At 47.9% G+C, this 7,816-nt stretch overlaps 2 long non-coding RNA genes across 2 annotated transcripts; both read right to left on the reverse strand.

Annotated features, from left to right (window-relative positions):
- Positions 1–1,771: 1,771 nt before the first annotated feature.
- Positions 1,772–2,349, reverse strand: LOC123330589. Its single transcript, XR_006546611.1, has 2 exons — positions 2,223–2,349; positions 1,772–1,925 (listed from the first exon to the last, which is right to left on the reverse strand). It is a non-coding gene; the product is annotated as an uncharacterized LOC123330589 (long non-coding RNA).
- Positions 2,350–3,011: 662 nt separating this feature from the next.
- LOC123330590 lies at positions 3,012–4,995 on the reverse strand. The gene is made up of 3 exons (XR_006546612.1): positions 4,872–4,995; positions 4,463–4,517; positions 3,012–3,373 (listed from the first exon to the last, which is right to left on the reverse strand). It is a non-coding gene; the product is annotated as an uncharacterized LOC123330590 (long non-coding RNA).
- Positions 4,996–7,816: the final 2,821 nt, after the last annotated feature.

The raw sequence follows: 7,816 nt of genomic DNA on the forward strand, positions 1-7,816 counted from the left end.
GCAAAAAGAGAAGGAAAAAAAAAATCCCACAAAAATGAGTGTGCCACTGGAGAGCATCAGGATAATTCTGTGAGAAATCAAGTATGGTCAGGAGGGTAAAGAATTTAATACCTATTAAGTGATCACTGTATGCAAGGCATTCTTGTAAGAATGTCACATGTATTGATACACTTAATTAAAGCTATGAAGTAGATCATATAAAAAGTGAGAGAGTTTCAGAAAAACATCTACTTCTGCTTTATTGACTATGCTGAAGCCTTTGTCTGTGTGGATCACAATAAACTGTGGAAAATTCTGAGAGAGATGGGAATACCAGACCACCTGACCTGCCTCCTGAGAAATATGTATGCAGGTCAAGAAGCAACAGTTAGAACTGGACATGGAACAACAGACTGGTTCCAAATCGGGAAAAGAGTACGTCAAGGCTGTATATTGTCACCCTGCTTATTTAACTTCTATGCAGAGTACATCATGAGAAACGCTGGGCTGGATGAAGCACAAGCTGGAATCAAGATTGCCGGGAGAAATATCAATAACCTCAGATACGCAGATGACACCACACTTAAGGCAGAAAGTGAAGAAGAACTAAAGAGCCTCTTGATGAAAGTGAAAGAGGAGAGTGAAAAAGTTGGCTTAAAACTTGACATTCAGAAAACGAAGATTATGGCATCTGGACCCATCACTTCATGGCAAATAGATGGAAAAACAATGGAAACAGTGACAGATTTTATTTTGGGGGGCTCCAAAATCACTGCAGATGGTGACTGCAGCCAAGAAATTAAAAGATGCTTGCTCCTTGGAAGAAAAGTTATGACCAACCTAGCTAGATGGCATATTAAAAAGCAGAGACATTACTTTGCCAACAAACATCCATCTAGTCAAAGCTTTGGTTTTTCCAGTAGGCATGTATGGATGTGAGAGTTGGACTATAAAGAAAGCTGAGCACTGAAGAATTGATACCTTTGAACTGTGTTGTTGAAGACTCTTGAGAGTCTCTTGGACTGCAAGGAGATCCAACCAGTCCATCCTAAAGGTAATCAGTCCTGAATATTCATTGGAAGGACTGATGCCAAAGTTGAAACTCCAATATTTTGGCCACCTGATGCGAAGAACTGACTCATTTGAAAAGACCCTGATGCTGGGAAAGACTGAAGGCAGGAGGAGGATGATATGGTTGGATGGCATCACCGACTCGATGGACATGAGTTTGAGCAAGCTCCAGGAGTTGGTGATGGACAGGGAAGCCTGGCGTGCTGCAGTCCATGGGGTCACAAAGAGTCGGTCATGACTGAGTGACTGAACTGAACCGATGAAGTAGATGCCATTTGCATCCCTGCTTTGTAGGTGAGGAGACTGAGGCACAGAGAGGTTGAACAACTTGCCCATGGCTGCACAGATGCCAAGTGGCATTTGAGACGTGAACACAGGACATCTGGCTCCAGACTCTGCTTTTACTCTCGACACTGTGAGATTTCTCATGCCTGCAGGAGTGGAAGAGCGGGAAAAGCTTCATGGAAGATGGGGCATTGACGGTAAAGTAACGGGCAGGAGTTGGAAACAGCAGGGCAGACACTTCAGCTGAAGAGTAGGAGTGCTTTCCGAACGCCAGCACATCCACAAGAGTCCTAAGGTCTGGGACCAGGTGGTCTGTCTCTTTTGTAAGGCTTAATGATGCCAAGTGGAGGATTCAATCTCCACTTGAGAAAGGGTCAATTTATTATGTTTTACATTTGAGGTTCCTAATTTTTTTCTTTTTTCCTTTTTTTCCCCCTTTTCTTCATGAGGCTCAGCCACAAGATGTACGAGTTTGGGAAGCTTTGACTGCAGGGCAAGAGAGAGGAATGTATTCTGGGAATGTAGGATTTCTTCCTTTGGACCTGCTTCCAGTGGAAATCCCCGTGTACGTCATGTCTCCCATCTGTCTGCTGAAACACAAAGATAAATGCCGCGACAAGAGAGATAGGGAGAGGTTTTTAAAATACCCAAGGTGCTTGAAAGCAGAGAATTTCGTAGGGCTTAAGAAAGGCTTTTTTCTCTCTCAGATTCATTTCTCCAGGGAGTGTTAACTGCCTCCAGACTTCAGATCACCTTTGAGAGACCAGGATGTAGCAACTGGTAAAACCATGTTCAGTCTATGAAGCATCCCAGAAGCACCAAGAGGCCAATCCCTCAAAGGGCGGTTATGAAGTGCAGGGCAGGGAAAAGACAGCAAACGCATTCACCTGCAAAGAGCTGTGTGAGGATCACAGGTGTAACATACAAGCTTTGGGCTGGCTCCTAAGAAAGGCGAAGTCTGAGTGCTTCTCAAATACAGAAGCTGTGTTCCGTGCAGCATGGCCCTAAAGCACCTCTGTGTTATCAGGTCCTGAGCTGGGCTCACCGATCGCCTAATCTTTCTTGCATGGCTCCTTCTACTCTCTCGCTTCCATTTGCTGCAGCCAGGAATCATGACCCTGATTGTTCCAGGCTGTTTCTTGAACATTCACGTGTTTCCCTTAACTGGAAATATTACTTGGTGCAGCCGCCTCCCTTCTGGGACTGGAAAAGAAGATATTTTGTAAGCTCATCTCATCCTCTGAAACACACAGGGGGCCGCTTTTCCCTGACCCTTCCCACACACTCTGTCCTCCTCCTTGAATGCACAAACACTTCCTCTGAGTCCTACGCTCACCCCCAGAGTGATAAAGAATGGAAACCTAGCTCAAGATGAGTTTCCCCACTGTGATGAGTCTGTTGAATATTAAACACAAGACATATTTATTCAGTATTCAAGCTTAGGAGCAGAGACTGGCCCCTGCCTCTGAAAGCATCTGAATCCGGACACAGTAGAAATGTATATTTCAACTGACCAAGAGTCAAGTTCTGAGTTGCTATAAGGTAACTCCTCTTGCAAAGCACAGTGTGGGCAAGACCCCGGGCAAAGCCAGCTTGGCTGTTCCAGGAGCCAGGTGGCTGGTGGCCAAGCCTTCTGGTAAAGCTCCAGGGAGCCAGCCCAGAGCAAGGGGGCCCAGTCTGGGAGGGGTCGGGCACCACTTTCTGGGAATTCTGTATAGATCTCCCCAGCATCCTCTGAGCAGCTGCTGGAGTGTGTTCATACACCCAGACACTGGGGGGTTCATTCTGTGTTTGGCTGACATTCATCTCCGTGACAAGGTCCCATCACCCAGGTCCAGTGGAGTAAACCCAGGCAGAGCCTCACCCTGAGAACTGCCAGCCCATGATTTCAGTGTCCCTACCAGCCAACAGGAAGCTGATGGAAAGCTCTGCTCCCTTCCAAGACACTAATCATTTTTCTTCTTTCTTGGGGGATGTGGAGCGGTGAAAATGAACTCCTCTCCACAAGTGTCGCTTCACGTGGCTGCATCCTGGGGACCTTTGGAGGACGTTTGGCTCAGATACCACATCGTCTGTTTTTCTCTTCTGCCCCCTCCCCTGCTTTTTAAACCAATATTCATTACTTTCCTTCTCCGTTTCCTTTAATTTTTGAGGGTGCATTATGCAAACATTACAAAAGCATTAAAGGAATTCTAAGTTAAAGGCAAGAAAAACCACCCCCGGTCCCACCACCACCAACAGCCAAGATGTCTTCAGTTTTTCGTCACCCCCTTCTCCTCAGAGCCACACGAATATTAACTTTACCGGCATAATTATAGCAGAGAGACCTTTTGCATCCATTTTTTTTTTTTAACTGAACATTCTATGGAAAGACGTTTTCCATGTCATCACGTAGCATTTGCGTTTATCTTTCTACTCTTCGCTTGCTCATCCCACTGGGTGAATATAATGTACATAATTGATGTAACCATTTTCCTACACTTAATCAATAGGAATGGCTTCCAGCTTCTTGCTGCTATAAGAAAGCACCATGTTTTCTCCCTTTGGGATTATTTCCTTGTGATAACTTCCTGAGTTTCTTTTCTATTTTTGCTTTGGATCCAGAGGTAAATGCTATCTTCCTGTTTGCAAGGTCTTCCGTGGCCTGGGAGTCTGGGTGGGAACCTCCTCCCCAGATGTCCTGGGCCGTGGGAGACGGACGGAGTGGGAGAGGGGGCGCAGGCCTTTATAAGGAAGTGGAGAAAACTCAGGGCGCAACTAATTAGAAAGTGCCGTGAAGCAAGGCAGAGTTTTATGACTCTCCTAGAATTGATGATGGTTTCTGAGCAGGCCTGCCTGTTCCCTCGCAGGTGTGTGCAGCCTTCAAGCCCATATGGTTTTCGGCTGCACTGGGGCTCATGCTTTGTGCAGCCCATGATCCTGTAACTGAATATCAGTTAATAACTTTTCATAATAACGTAGCTTGGATCAGCTTCGAGGCCTGGAGCTCTGTCTTTTCCAGACTCCTGCTGCCTTTGTGGCACACCTGGAGGGACAGGCAGGCCCCCGGGACGTCCCCAGGGCAATAGCAACAGCCCAGCATGCAGAGGTCCAGCTGTAAGTGGAGAGGCCAGGGCACAGAGCTCACCTTCAGCAGTAACTGGTCTCCCTCGGGCTCTGCCAGGAGGATTGGGGTCCTGAGACTTCAAAACACAGGCAGGGGGCAGAACTTTAGACTGAAAAATATTTTATGGCAGTTTCCCATACACAGGCAGTGTCTGGCTCCTGGGAGGTGATTTACAGGCACTTCTGAGAGGCCAGAGGTCACTTGGGATCTTGAGAATGGCTGGGGCAGCCCTGGAACCAAGGCATTCTCCATTACCACATCCCCCCCCTCAGCTGTGGCATTTCCTCCACTTTCATCCTCCCCATCCACCCTCACCTCCTGCTTAAAGGGGTCCTGCCACCTTTCCTGCTGTCCCCTCTCCCTGGTGGCCATGACCAAAGGAACAAATGGATGGGAGACAGCCGTGGCGGCTGGGGTCTGCCTGCCCCACCTGACCGCTGAGCTTCACTCTCTGTCCACACCCGCAGTGGTGCCCTTGGGCTGCACAGACCAGCAGCCCAGGGAGCTGGTGTCCCGCTGACCCAACTAGAATCTGTCTGGTCATCAGAATCACCAGGGTTCTTCTGAAAAATCCCTTTGCCTGGGCCTCATTGCAGACCCATGGCAGTTTGGCGCAGGTGAGGGCAATAAGGAGAAGGCTTTCATAAGCCTGGGAGTGTGCCCTTCCATTGTTACCAAGCAGAAAAATACCCCTTAAAACTGCTTGCCAGAGACAAGGGCACAGGGAGAAACAGGAAGCTCTGTTTAATTTGGCAACCACCTGGGAAGGGAGAGGTGGGCCTGGATAAAACCACAGGGAGATGAGCAGATGTACAAAGCCCTGAGCAGAAGACAAAGTGATGGGGAGTCAGTCTGGGACGTAGTGATGTCCAGGAGCTGGCCTGGCAGGAAGTCCTTAAATGTTCTCATCCATGAGGCTGGACCTGTGCCCACTGGACATTCTGGCACCCAAGGCCAGCAGCAGAACAACAGGGCCTGGGTTTTTCATCTTCACTCACGCTGTGTCCTAGCACAAGGCCTGGCTGTGCTCAACCAATACTTGTTGAATATTAAAATAAAAAGCATAATGTAGAAGTGTGCTAACCATTTTGCTTGTGTTATCTCATTCAATCTGCACAATGACCTTAGGTGATAGACGCTATTATTATCCCTCATTTTACGGATGAAGTCAAGGCAGGGTGAGATCAGGTATTGGGACCAGGGTCTCACTGCTAACAGGAGGAGAGCTGGGGTTAGAACCCATCCTGCTTTCACTCTGTCCTGGCCCATGTGGCCAGCAGGTTTTGTTCTAAGAGTCAGCCTCCAAGCTAAAAAGCATCACGAATTACACAGGCTTTTGTGTGTCCTTGGAGCCTGACCCTGACATATGACAGCATCCCTAAGGGAAAATGTCCTCATCATTTCAAACAAGAGGCTTAGGAAAATCCAACTGGAGCCTGGCCAAATGGAAGAAGGGCAGAGAGCAATTTGGGGTTCTCCATATTCCTAAATGCTATGGTCTTGGATGATAATCCCAAGAAATAAAGCCAAAAAAAAAAATCTTTGATTAAATACTATGCTCATTCTTAGAACATCTGCCCTCCATCCCTTCCCGCCTGCCCCCCTTCTCTCTCCTTGAGATAATTCTTTTAAAAGAAAAAAATCTTTATTGAATTTGTTACAATATTGCTTCTGTTTTATGCTTTGCTTTTTTGGCCTGGAGGCCTGGGGGATCTTAGCTCCCCAGCCAGGAATCGAACCCTCATCCCCCTGCATCAGAAGGCAATGTGTAAGCCAGTGGCCCACCAGGGAAGTCCCATCCTTGAGATAATTCTGGGAGCGTCTCAGAGGGAGGATTGGTCCTGGCTAAGAACTGGGTGTGGTAGGACAGAGGTTGAAGGGAGTCTGTCCCCTGGCAGCCCTGGCAGCTCTGTCAGTTTCCTGGATGATTCAGCCAACTTGGGGCTGAGTTCCCTCCCACTGGCCTCGTAGACCCTTCCAGTGGGGACCCAAATCCTTGTGCAGGTGCTGGGTCCAGCCAGCACCATTGCCTTAGGGCCCTTTCAATAGGAACATAGGAACATCTGACACGATTCTTGTGGACCTGAGGAGAGTTCACAGGCAAGGGCCATAGTGAGCAGACTGTACGCCTTGCTCCTTCCAACCCATCCATCTTCTTCAGTCTCCTTCAAGCCAGTGGGAGGGAGACACCCTGGAGAAACCACTGCTCTTAAGCAAGCGGACTTGACAGACACCTTGAAAGGGAGGGATGGCTCAGCTATCAGAAATATTTTACAGCAGGATGTGAGAGGGAGTGAGTCCAAACGTGTGTGTGCAGGATGGGGGAGGAGAGATTCAGGAAGGCGCTGGACCATTTTCACAGGCGGCAGGGGCGGCCTTTTGCTCCCTAAGCAACATAACACAAGCTGAAGCAACAGTGACTCCCTGGCAACACACTTTTCCTCTTATATTCGCCTAAAACCCTTTCTCTGTTCCAGTTAATAACTGTGAGTGAATGTTAATTGGTCCCACGGCTACACACTAGCTTAAAAATGTTGGGAGCATCATTGGGCTCGTGATGGAGACAAATAGAATCTTCAAATGAGAAGCACACGTGTGTGTGCACAGCATGTGTAGGGCAGTGTGTGTGGTGTGGCATGTGTGTAGGGAAGGGGCGGTGGTGATGGGGATGCATGTGTGTGTGGTGCTTGTGTGCACACGGTGTGATGGTGGGTACTGTGAGCACCATGGAGGGGCGACTTCTGGCTCCTTGTCGGTGAACAGCAAGCACGCAAGCATGACTCCTGACTCCCACTCCCCACCACAGATGAAACTGAGCAGCCATCCTAAGTTGAGGAGAGAAAATGCTAGATGGCATAGGTTCTTGAGGCCCACCTCCTGACAGACGAGGAAGAGTTGACTGTTAGAACAGCAGGCCAGCTCAACCAAGAGCCAAAGCCTTTTGAGGGTTAGTAGCCAATTTTCATGGTCTCAAGATGAGGAAAATTCCTGCTGAAAGGGTGGCATTAGGTGATTGGCTAGGGTGCTGTAGGGTGAGTGTTAGGCTTGGCCAGTTTAGATGAGGGGGGCTTGTGGCGACGGTTGCTATGAAGCTCAGTGCTGGAGATGTCCTTTGTATAGGGCTCCACAGTCTTCGATTTTCCTCTTATTTCCCAGCATTTTTTAGAACTAAGTTTACTTTGCCATGTTGTCCAGAACGGGAAAAGGTGTTTACTTTTGATTATTTTGTAACCAGCCACACTATCAAGTTACCCTATTTGTTCTATTTGTCAGGATTCAGAGCCATTCTATAACTCTCTCACCTTTGTGATTTAGTACTACAGGAAACTCTGATAGTCTAATTTGTCATTTTGAATGTAATTTATTTTATATACC

Source organism: Bubalus bubalis, chromosome 19, assembly GCF_019923935.1.
Source record: "Bubalus bubalis isolate 160015118507 breed Murrah chromosome 19, NDDB_SH_1, whole genome shotgun sequence".
NCBI lineage: Eukaryota > Metazoa > Chordata > Mammalia > Artiodactyla > Bovidae > Bubalus > Bubalus bubalis.